Source organism: Chionomys nivalis, chromosome 8, assembly GCF_950005125.1.
Source record: "Chionomys nivalis chromosome 8, mChiNiv1.1, whole genome shotgun sequence".
Taxonomy (NCBI): Eukaryota; Metazoa; Chordata; class Mammalia; order Rodentia; family Cricetidae; genus Chionomys; species Chionomys nivalis.
In genome coordinates, this window is record NC_080093.1 from 32,016,892 (window position 1) to 32,029,064 (window position 12,173).

At 47.4% G+C, this 12,173-nt stretch overlaps 1 protein-coding gene across 4 annotated transcripts in view; it reads right to left on the reverse strand.

The window, feature by feature from the left end:
• Window positions 1–5,279, reverse strand: part of Smarca2 (SWI/SNF related, matrix associated, actin dependent regulator of chromatin, subfamily a, member 2) — a 167,918-nt gene extending 162,639 nt beyond the window's left edge. For 2 of the 4 annotated variants that reach the window (XM_057777159.1, XM_057777156.1), the window contains exon 1: window positions 2,876–3,236. The gene's annotated coding sequence lies outside the window, so the exon portion shown is untranslated. Of the gene's footprint in view, window positions 1–2,875; window positions 3,237–3,382; window positions 3,774–5,146 lie in introns of those variants that run through there. The other 2 variants (XM_057777157.1, XM_057777158.1) reach the window with 2 other exon arrangements.
• Window positions 5,280–12,173: the final 6,894 nt, after the last annotated feature.

The window sequence follows — 12,173 nt, forward strand, 5'->3', positions numbered from 1 at the left end:
GCAAGCTCCCATTTGACTTGGTGATAAATATGCCCTTTCATAATAAATATACCATAAGGCGAATAAACATGCTCTTTCGTAAACTCTGACAGGGCGTAGTGTTTGACCCCCTAAGTTCTCTGATAAACACAGTCACAAATTTCTGTATAGAAAAATAACAAACAACACCTACATCTTCCTAAACATCCTATCAAATAAATTACCAGCATCTGTATTTTCTATACCCAATTACTATATACTATACCCAATTATACTTATAATCTTATTAACTGGCTAGATATTAAAAGTTCCACACACACTTTTTTTTTTGCCCTCAAAGATGACAGAAAAAAATCAAAAGTAACCTCCAAATATAACTTTTCATAAGGGACATTTTCTCATTTGTTCATTAGAAACTACCACAGGAGGGAACTGTGACCCACAGTTTTCTGAGGCCACTCATGCAAAGGGACATACACTGTCCACTTCCTACAGCATCTTAAGTATAAAAACTGGTATGAATCAAAACTTGTGGTGGTTCAGGCTGGCTAGCACTCTTTCCCAGTGCTGAGACAGGGAAACGATCCTCAGTGTGGTGCCAGAGATAAGTCAGTCCTCGTGGCAGCATGTCAAAATGTCATAAATAGTGATTTATTGTATCTCTAGAGTAGCACAAAGCTGCTGACCTAGGAGGGCTTGACAAAGGCCTTGTTTACAAAGGAAAACTTCTAAGGGAGAGAGAAAACTGGGAACGCTGGAGGACAGCGCCACTTTCATAATTTATGAAACTTCTCTGTTTACGGTCCTCCTCCAAAACACAATGAACCTTTAAAATGAGACGTCAAATATTACAGTATTATAGAGCACCACAGCCGCCTTCTAGAAGAGAAAGTTGTGCTTCTACTCCCCCACCCCCAACACACCCTGCTTGCAGAATGGTTTATTTTAAACTTAATCAAAGAAATAGAACTTTAAATAATTACCTGCAGAGGGGTTACTTTCTAGGTATACTGTGTCAGGAATACTTAGAAGAGAGAATTCAAGCACCAACCATACAAGAAGCATGCTTTTATTGCAGTCAATTCTAAGCCTCAGGTGTTGGCCAGAACACTTTTCAAGAAACTTGATGAGAAATGTTGAAAAAAAACCCCACTTTACAAAAGAACAAAAGGAAAGATCTAAGACTGCTTTGAACAGGCTCGACGGTGAATGTTTTCAGTGAGACACCACAGTGCAGCCAGAGCCAAAGCTGGTCTGAGTGATTCAAGGCCTGGTAGAAAGGCAGCAGCATAAGGGGGGTCATTCCCTCCCTGCCAAAGGTTCTGACACCCCAAATCCTAATTCATTTAAAAATTCTCTACCAATATGGCAACATTTTTCAAAGGCCCAAACAAAAACTAGATGTACCTCTACCCTGTGGACTATTTACCCCTCAACCTACCGTAATAATTACCTGATAAACAATTAAGGGTATCTCTAGATCTCCTTTTTACAGTAGTTAACATTTGAGGTGGAAGGGAGCATTTTGCAGCCCTTTTGTTTTTTACATTCTTAAGTGATTTTTTTTTCTTAAAATTGTTTTCTCAGTGTCTATTAACTGTACAAAATAATGGGTTTCATTATGGCATTCTCCTATGTGTTTATAGTTGTTCCCAATTACCCTCTCTTGTCCTTAGTCCCAAGTCCCCCACCCCTTTATTGGGCCCCCTCCTCTACTATCCAAAGGTAGTATTTTAAAAGCAAGTCAGCAAGCCTGGAGGAATAAAAGGGCAATTAGATTCTGAAAAGACAAAGTGTGTCTCTATTTGCATAATAATGCCACCTAAGAATCAACCCAGCCACACCTCCTAACCCTTCACCAGCTTGGGCTTCAGAGTAGCCTGGGAGGCCAGACACGTCCCTAGTGAGTAGCAACTTCAGGTGTGGCTTCAGAAGCGGGAGGAAAATGTTGCTGAAGACGCTGGAACGTGCATTTGTAAGTATCTGCACAGGTAACATCAAACGTGGCTTTTATATTAATTAGAAGAGTTCTCACTGTTTTCTAAGTCCTAGGTGGTTTGGACAGGAATTCTGTGCTATCCAACCCCAAGCAACTCTCAAACCAACTTACTTATCTCCACAAAGCAAGGCATACAACAAAGTGAAAAGAAGTTTGAAAATTAACTGAAACCTTAAACATTACCACGCCGCGCAATAAACAGACATGTGTCCTTAACGTCTTCCTTATGCCCCATTGTTATGCATACAAAGGAATACGTGCCAACGTGATGACTAGAAAGGACACAATGATGACACCTCTACAAAACGTTGCTAACTCGGTCACTCCGCTTTTTCAAAAGCACCACCTCCCTCCACCGCTCCGGAGAGGAGGGGGAAAAGGACACAGCCTGGCAAAACTCCCCAAAAGTTATATAAACAAAAGAGAGAGAAGCCCAGTGTGGGCTTCGCACCCATGTGCTACTAAAATTACATAACACCCGTTGCAGACACTGAATGAGGAATGATTCTGCACTACACCCCCGCTCTCTCCACTCCTACACCTTCCTCCTTCGCTTGAAACACCCCAATGCCCAGCGCGAGAGAGTGGACCGCTTGGGATGTTTCTTTTCTTAATGGAGTAAATCTTCGGAGAATTGGAGGGACGTTAAGGCCCGAAGTTTGAACGTGCAACAGCCGCAGACTCTCAGGACCTGGAGCCGAAAGGACTGACAACAGCAGCCACCCGCGAGGCCTCCTTCTCCCCCGCGCGGTGCCTCCCGCTGGAAAGTTTTCCCTGCGATCGATTGCCTGCCTGACTTTGCAAGGAAGGCGAGCCAGAGACCGGAGGGGGCCTCGCAGAGAAAGACCTAGAAAGCTCGGCGGGCAGTGGTGGCGGCCGGAGGAGCAGGCTCCTTACCTGGGCGACTCGGAATGGCCCGGGGCTCAGGCTGGCAGCGCCCGGGGCGGCGAGGGAGCGGGGTGCACACCACTGCTTAGGACGGCGCCCGCGGCCCTGCCCCCGCCGCCTCCTCTTCCTCCCTCGAGCGCGTCATGTCACGGCGATCAAACATGTCTGTGCGCTTCACCGCGGTGACTTCCTGATTCTCCGCCGCTCGCGCGCGCCACGCACTCGCCCTCGCCGCCGCAGCCGCACGCACCGCCACTGCCACCCGCCCTCTTGCCGCCAGACCCCGGCGGGTCTGCGTCCGGCTCCCGGGAAGGCTCGGGCGGGAGGAGCAGCCCGCGCAGCTCGCCACGCACTGGTCCCTAGCGCACTGCACACTCGCGCCAGCCCGCCGCCCCCCTCCTGCCCCTCCACCCGACTTGTGGCCCTGCCAAACTTTTTTTTTTTTTTCCGGGTTGATTGGTGTCCAACTTCCCTCCGCCCCCATCCCCCAGGCAGCCCCACCAGCCCCGTGCTCACCACCATCCGCAGCGAACAGCAACCCGGATAAAAATAATAATGTAATCCAGGCGGCGGGGGCGAACGCAGACACCCGCACCCGGCGATCTCCCGTGGGTACCGGAAACCGGCGCGAGCGCCCGGACCGGAGCGCGGGTGTCTCCTGGAGTCCGCACCGCTGCGACCCGCCCGGCGCGGTGTCACTGTGTCCAGGCCGCGCGGCCTGGTGCGGGGCACCGGGGGGCACTGTGATGGTGTGCACTTGGTGGCTGGAGGGCGCCCAGAGGCTGGCAAGCTGGACCGGTGATTTGGGGAAGTGCATCGCGACACCTTTGCAGATGGCGTGGCCGTTTTGCAATGCCAACGGGAGGGAAGGCGACCCGGCATCAGGGGGAGATAGGGGAAGGGGTGAACTAGGTTGGGATGGGAATAAAGCAAACTCGAAAGCAGGGAGCGAGAAGGAAGGGGTGAGTGTCATCGCTGGGAGGAGGCTCCCACCGGCTCTCCCCGCCTCCCTCCTTCTCCACCCCCCATTCCCTCCCCGTTGCAGCCCTTTCCCTTCCCAGGCGAAAGCCACGGCCGCTACCCGGGTGCGCGCGGGTCCTGTTGTGACAGTCAGGCAGAGAGGATTATCCGGATCATGGCCTCCCGAGCCCTTAGCCTCCGCGGCTCTCCCGGGTCCCTGTGCGCCCCTGACACCTAGACCATCCCAGACGCCCCATCTGCGGCGCAAGCCAAGGAAAGACACAAGCAAAAGAAAACAAACCAGAGAGGCGGGGGAGGGCAGGCTAACGGAGCCCTGCGGGCACCTCGGACCTCTTTCCTTGGGGCTTCCTTCCACCCTCCCGCAATGGGACCGGGGTTGGAAACCCTGAACTTCCATACCCCAGCCCGCGCTGCCTCCAGGTACCAAACAGGGAGGTCCGCGGCGCCACGGCCACAGCCCCCGGGGCAGCCCCTTCGCCTGTAGGCCTGTCACCAGTCAACCCCCCCCCCCCCCCCGCGCCCGAGGGGACCCGAGGAGTGGAGGCAACACCTCCGAGCCCGCAGGCACTGACTCCGCCGTGGCGGCCGCCGCCTGCTCGGTGAGCCAGCCGGGACTACTGCCGCCTCCAAGGTCTGCTCGCGTCCCCGCAGCCGGAGCCCTTTAAACAAGTCTCCGGGAGGCGAGTAGCAGCCGTGTGGTTGGCGCCCTGCCGCCAGCCCGGGCTCTTCGCCCTCCTTTCTCGTTTCCTTCCAACTCTAATGGGGAGGATGGCTCGGGGTGAACTGTCGCGTTTCCTTCCAGCTTCCCTCTCCGTTTTCCCCCAGACTCTTTCCTTCTCCTGCCATCAACCCTCCCCACCTCTGCTTTTAAGGGGGGGGGGTGCAACCTGGCCGAGAGTGTGTTGCAACCCTGAGTTGGTAGCTCATCGTTGTCAGCCTGCCCGGGGTCAAGGCTATGGCTTGTTGGGATTTATTCCCCTTGCCCCCTTGAAATAGTAATTATTACTGTTGTTATTAGAATGGCAAGGTTCGGTTCAAACTTTCTGGTTTCTTCTATCACCGCCCGGGAGCTGTCGTTAGAGCACCTGAGGCCCGCGAGGAAGAGGCGGGCTTTTTTGTTGTTGTAGCGGTTGGCCCGCCTGTTTGTTTTGGTCTCGAGCATGCACAATAAATAATGATTAGGATAAGGATGCATAATCCGGGGCGAAGGCGGCGCGGTGCCGGAGGGGTTCGGCTGCGACTGCAGCAGGGAGGCCGGAGCCGGGGAGAGAAGAGAAAGGAGTTGTAAGTTATATTTACCTTGCTCGCGAGCAGTGTGCTGGCTGAATCTTCCCTCTCTGAGTCACCCAGAGTACAGAAACAGAGGGAGCGAGGACTAGATTATGAATATGACTTCATTGATGACAGCCGTCCCCTCCTCTTCCTAAACTCGGGCTCCGCCCCGCGTCCCACCCTCGCCGCCTCCACGGGCGCCGGAAGACGCGCCGCAGTTGGCCCCGCGCGCCGCTCCTCCCTGCCCGACCCGGCGCGGGTTGGCGGGACGCTCCTGTCACTCGCCTTGCACAGCGACTCCGGGCGCGCGGGGGGAGCAGGGGGCGGTGTGCAAGAATGTGGATCGAGACAGCTCTACTGTATGCGTGGATCCGTGTGTGTCTGCGAGGCGCCGGCTCTCCGCTCTGTTTGTGCCTGGAGCATAGAAACTGCGCAGGACACGCAGCCAGCCCGCAGCCCTGCTGGACTCAGGCGCTGCGTGTCCCTCGGCTGGCTGTAATCATCCGAGCTCCTCAGGGGAGGCTAGGGGAGCCCCCGAGCCAAGGGGAGGATAGCCGTAGTAATAGAGCGTAGTAGTTCGGGGGAATGTGGAGACCGTGCTGGAATTTAAGTGTGCCTGCGCCTGCCAGCTCGAGCCTGCAGAGAGAAAGGGAGGGGACGGCGGGGGCAGGGCTCCGAGTGGCACCAAAGCTGTTTGTGGCACAGTGTTGGCCGAGGGAAAAAATGGGCATTATCATACCAGCTGAAACTTTTTGGACAACCCTCCCCACTCCTCCCAAGGCTGTCATAAATCTGCATTCTTCCCACCCATCCCAAACCCCCAGTGAAAAGGGAGGCGGCACAAAGAACGAGCCTGCCAAATCTGTCTCATCCCTAAAGGACTGCAAGCGTCCAAATGCCAGCGACGAGAAACAGCTGAGAGGCTGGGCGCCTAGTAAATAAATAAACCCAAATAAACCCTCCTAACCCCTCTGTTTACTTCTGAAAAGCACGAAGCACTCTCACATCCCCTCACCTGTCATCTTCGAGTAAAATATACACAAATATATATGTGGGGGGGGGGACAAGCCCGTGGGGGTGGGGTGGGAGAGTCAGGGGGCAGCAGAACCATGGGATCTGCTTTTGATTTAAAAAGGGAAATAAATCTCATTCTCTACAGACCGGAGTCTCCTCTCTCTTCCACCCCACATTTAAGACCAATTAAGGCTACAAACTGCAATTTGCCTGCATGTAGTGGTTTTGAGAGCGACTGCTTCAGTCTCCCTTGAAATACAGTACATCAGCTGGACCCTAGGTCACTATTTGGTGAGGCAGTTTTATTTTTAGTTTTATGAAGTGTGAAAGAATGTTAGGAGATTTTAAATCAGGGCCCTATTATATTAGACTCAGATTAATGTAGGTGCTTGACTCTTAAAATTAAAACTGCTCCTATGTGGTCCTGTTATGAAAAGTATGATTTATCCCTTATTTTGCAATGTAATGGCTTAAATTAGCCATTCAAAGTGCACTGTGACTATTTGGTTGAGGATCCCTCCTACCCTGGAGTAAAATCCTGTTTTAAGACGGTTTATAATTTTACTGAATTGACTGTGTGAGCGAACAACAGGGTCTGAAGTGCCTTTCTAAGGATGCTCAAGCTTCAGGACCGGGTGTGTTGATGACAAGGAGCAATGGGAAAAAAATGTGAGATCTGGTATGTGCTCGTTAAGCTTCAAGAAGTGTTTATATCGCTGGTCCAGACCTGGGAGGAAACGCTAGGAAGGCTCCACTTTTACCCTGCAGGGAGAGCGAATGATCACACATCTTATAGTTTTATGGTTTTCCAAAAGGCCGTTACTTGCTTGTTAAATTCAGCTTCCTTGCTTTTTGGATATCCCAAAGTGAGCTTCTAAATGAAGCAAAACAAACACAAACAAACAAACAACAAAGACACTAAGGGACTAGAATAGAGTGTGCCCCAAAAGTTGTAATATTGTTTCTCTCCTTAGGATAGGCCACTCTAACTGTAACTGGGAATATAGTCTGAGAAACACAAAACACAATTAATAGGGTAGTAAATGTATAATCTGAATACTAACTTCTAACTGCTTAATGCAGTTCAGCTCTATGGAAATATAGCCAGAAACCTAATAGTGTATAATAAAAGACTTTAACCTAATGACAATGCTTACCTTTATTCATTAACAAGGATTAGGTTTTAAACTTTAAGGGCCCAATTTGTTTCCTTCACACGTCACCTTCACAGCCCAAGTTTAACAATTTGATGGTGTTACACTGTGTGTGTGTTTGTCTTTTTGTGTGCGTCTGTGTCTATTTCTCTCTCTTTTTCTCTCTGTGTCTCTATCTCTGTGTCTCTCTGTGTGCCTGTCTGTGTGTGTATGTTTTTTTCCATGTTCATTTTTCATTTGCCTCTATATGTGTTTGACTCTCTCTCTCTGTCTCTCTCTGTCTCTCTCTCTCTGTCTCTCTCTCTCGTGTGTGTGTGTGTGTGTGTGTGTGTTGCAGGGGCTAGTTAGCCCAAAATGTCCTAGCATTCACAGTCTCCTGCCCCAGGAATGCCACACCACCCAGCATGCCCAGCACGCCTTTACCTTATTCCCTTGTGAATAAAATTTCACCTCCACTTAACCATGACAAATCTTAGAAAGAGCAGCCATCATCTTTCTGACACTAAAGCTAGCAGCCATTCCTCCTGGCATTTCGTCAGAGAGAAGGTAAGGAGAAAGCCTTCCCTTTGCTATATGTGTGTTTTCAAGCTGACATCAAATTTTGATGCAATACTTGGAGGGGTTGCTACCCATACATTATATGCACAGCTACAAAAACGAAAGAGCACAATCTGTGGTTGGGAGTGCAGATTAAATATAGATATTTGGCTCTCTTTCCCCTCACATTGGCCTAAGAATGCCTCACCTTCTCCCTGCGTGTCTCTCCTCTGAAGAATTGTCTTGTCTGTAGCTTGCACTGCCGCAAGTAAGAATTTTATCAAAGAACTCTTAAACTCATGAACAATGAAAAGGCAGCAGCGTTTGCTCCATATGAAAAAAGGAGTGTGGAGTATATCGCATGTGCTTCATCTCTGAGGGAAAGCAAAATACAACAATATGATGCTAAGGAAGAAAATGAGAGGTTCTTTTGTTTTGCAGAAAATCACAGGAAAGCAACTGTGGTTAGAGGCTAAAAGGACCAGGGGATGCTGCACAGGAGGCTACATCCCCAGGAAGGTTTTATTTCAGGACTTTGATGAGTCATAATGTGTTCTCTGAAGTTGCTTTTCTCTTTCTAGCTTGGTATCAAGGGGTGGAAGTTGCTTTTTCATGTCTGCTTGGCCACATCTACTTGTTATGTAAGTCTGCTTTGGCAGATGAGAATGTCTCTACAGAGTAGATACTGGGTTTAAAAACTGGTATCTGGTTGCAACACCCTCATGAAGAAAAACTGCAGGCACAAAATTTGGAAACCTCTAGTCCCAAGAGAGTATTAATGTGGACTAAAATGTTATGTAGCTTCAGGCCAGAGCAGGTAGGGTCATTTAGGGAATGGGTATTTCATGTGTAGTAATAGAGACTGAACTTTGACTAACTGAATCAGCTGACATTTAGTTTAGTGAAGAGTTTAGAATTAGCAAGAAAACTGATTACAGAAATAAACACCCTTCTCTCCCCCCATAAACAATCTGAAAAACAAAAAATCTTGTCTCTCTTTAAACATTTCTCTAAAATGCCATCCTAATTTTCTTTGCGAGCATATGACTCTCTACTTCAAAATCCATATATATTCCCAATCCATCTTGGGATAAACATCAAACTTCTTAGCATAGCATTAAAGGCCCTGAAGGGACAAGTCCCTACCCTCTTTGCTGACTTTCCCAAAACGTTGCTCTGTGGGAGATCTGGTCTACCTGCCAGTATCTATGGAACTCTATAGATAGTCTGATCCTCTGAGACTCACCTGTGACCCAACATCTTTCTAGTAGTCCTTGTGCCCTTGCAGACAGAAAAGCTGCAGGTCCTATTCTGCTCCCATAGCAACCGCTGTGTACCTCCATTAGAGCACTTATTACTTTGATGCAATTATTTGTTTGGTATCCTCCATAGTGCCTGTAGGGTATAGAATAAGTTCAATTCATCGTGGAAACCCCAGCAATTAGCTAGATGCGTAGCACAGTGTATTTAAAAAAAACAAAAAAAACCCTCACTTTGTTGAATGAAAAGATGAGAAATAGATAATAAATGTATCCAACGTAAAGAATTCACCAGGTCTTCACCACAAGTAATTATCATGTTAATGAACAAAATCACACAATGTTCACACTCTTTATGATATTGTTCAAGCAGAAAATGTGTGTTTCTCATTGTGTTTTGTTCAGAAGCTTCAAAGATGAGAAGAAGCTGCCCTTTTGTATAAGAGTATTGACAAGAAGTTTTGTTTACGTTTGAACCAACCGAACCAACCAGAAGGAGCGGGGCACAGACATGGCAGCTGCGTGTGTGCTAAGAGACTCTCAGTCCTGACAGCTACTTTTGTTTGTTTCTCCTTTACATCACATACCAGAAGCCGGGCCAAGATCTTCACATATATCCTTTCATCCCTTTAATCAGATGAAATATATGACACCTGCCCCATTTCCTAGTTGCCTGTCCTGAAGGGGGTAAGTAATGTACTTAAACAGTTCTCTCCAAAGAGGAGAAAGCAAGGCAATTCATTGTAATATGAGAAGGCTATTAGAAACTCTCGTTTTACTTCATGCTCTTAAAATAATTCTCCTGCTACAAACCCCTCCAAAAAAAAAAAAAAAAGAGAGAGAGAGAGTATAATAAAGACTTAATTTATTCACTGACTATAGAGGCTTTAGGTGCCTCCAAAGTAAACTAGTCTTATGCCGTGCCCCACATCAGAAGAGCACAGAGAAAAGAATTGCCATAGGCAGGAGTGATGCTAGCACCCCCAGTGCCTTCCTTGGCACCAACATCTCTTTAGGCTTTGACAGTGCTTTGGGTTTACAGGTTCTACCATAAATGGATTCACAGATGACATTACTGTCTCTAATTTTAGCCAATCAGCCTTCTTATTTATGAATCAACTGACTAAAAAAGATTTCTGAAAAGAAATCAGAGATTGAAATGGCAATAAGGCAAGCACAGGTGAAAATCAGGCTCCAAATTGCTACTCTAACCCCTACGAATTCTTTCCAGCCACGTTGAGGAGTGAAACAATGAGGGTCTAATTAGATCTCACAAAGAAATCGGTCAAAAATATCCACAATTACCCAAGACTCGTTGAGATTATTCACTATCACTCATGATAAATTCTGACTTCAGCATCCATTCTGTGTTCAGGCATTCATTATTGATAATATAATGTAATCATAATTAGCAAGATAATTGAAGTTTTTCTCTCATCTTCATCTTACTCCTTCATCATATCTGCTCTGTGTTTCATAATATACTTGATATATTATTAATCTTGAACTTGAGTTTAACAAGGAAATATACACAAGTCATGCTTTATGTTTCTTTCTAGGTCAAGGGAAAAGTGATCAACAACTTGGAGATGACTAAATGATGAAGGTCAGAATATTTAACTCACCTTGATAGCTCTCCAGACTCGAGCAATGTGTGTTTCCGTGTAAAAACCACTTAGTTATTTATCATGTGTTTATCTGCAATTTGTAAAAGGTTCTTGATCCTTGCTGGAACACTGGTGGGGGTAGAGTATAAATCACCTGAGAATTTACTGTTCCAAACTCTGCGACCATGTTAACATGTACTTTTATTTTAATCATATTGAATTAATTCTCTGAGAATGTCTTACAATGTATTTTGATAATATTTACTCCCCTCCCCCAACTCCTCCCACACCCACCCTCTCCATCCTCATCTTCCTACTTTGAGTTTTGTTCCTTTCTTCCTCACTTTCCCATGGAGTTCATTTTGTGCTGCCCAGCATCTCGTGGTAGTGGAGCCTGCCCTCGAGTGTATTGAACCTAGCAGGGACCGCATCATCCACAACTCTGATCCTCATAGCAGCTATCAAATGCCAGTAGCTCCTCAACTGGTGGTGAGATTTGGTGCCCACCTTCCCTCACTCCCTCCAGGGTCTGGTATAACCTGCCACAATCAACGTATGTCCTACTGTCCTGTTGTGTCTGGAAATAGTGTTTTCTTGAAGTGATAAACCACCTATGATTTTTACAATATGTTGCCCCTTCTTCCACACAGATTCTGGAGCCTTGGAAGATGAGGTGTGATAGAGATGCTATTAGGGCTGAGCACTGCACAGTCTCTTAGTCTCTGCATGTTGATCAGTTAAGGGTCTCTGTGTTAGTTGCTGGCTACTCCAAAAAGTTTCTATGATGAGGGATGAGAGATGAGCTGATCTATGGGTATAGAAATGAGCTAACCTTGTCCATTTAGCTGAGTACTAGTATTATCGTCTCCCCTAGGATCTATGACTTTTCTAGCCACAGGTTCTTGGTTCCATTAGCAGTCCCAGGTATGGGGTACCACTTATGGAGAGGACCTTATTTCAATCAGAAAATGGTTGGTTCTTCCCATGTGTGCTACAGTTGTACCATTAGTGGGCATAGCTCGTCAAGCCAGTCATCATTATACCTTATGCAGTTCACTGCTGAGTGAAATTGATGACTGCTTTTCTACACTGGTAATATGTATAGCACTATGAAAGCTAGCTAGTATGGTTGGAGCTCCCAGATCAGTACCAGTTTGAATTTTCCATGTTGTATGATTCGAGTATGTGATATCCCCAACAATATGCTTGTTGACAGAGATTTCTGTCCCACCTGGTACTGCAGTCATTCAGTCCCAAAGAAACACACAGAGGTCTACATTATCATAAACTGGTTGGTCTAGTAGCTCAGGCTTCTTATTAACTCTTATAACTTATATTAACCCATAATCCTTGTCTGTGTTAGCCACATGGCTTGGTAACTTTTTTGGCGAGGCAGTCACATCTTGTTTGCTCTGTGTCTGCCTTCCTGTGGGTGGCCACTGCAAACTGACTTTTCCTCTTCCCAGGATTCTTCTGTTCTCCT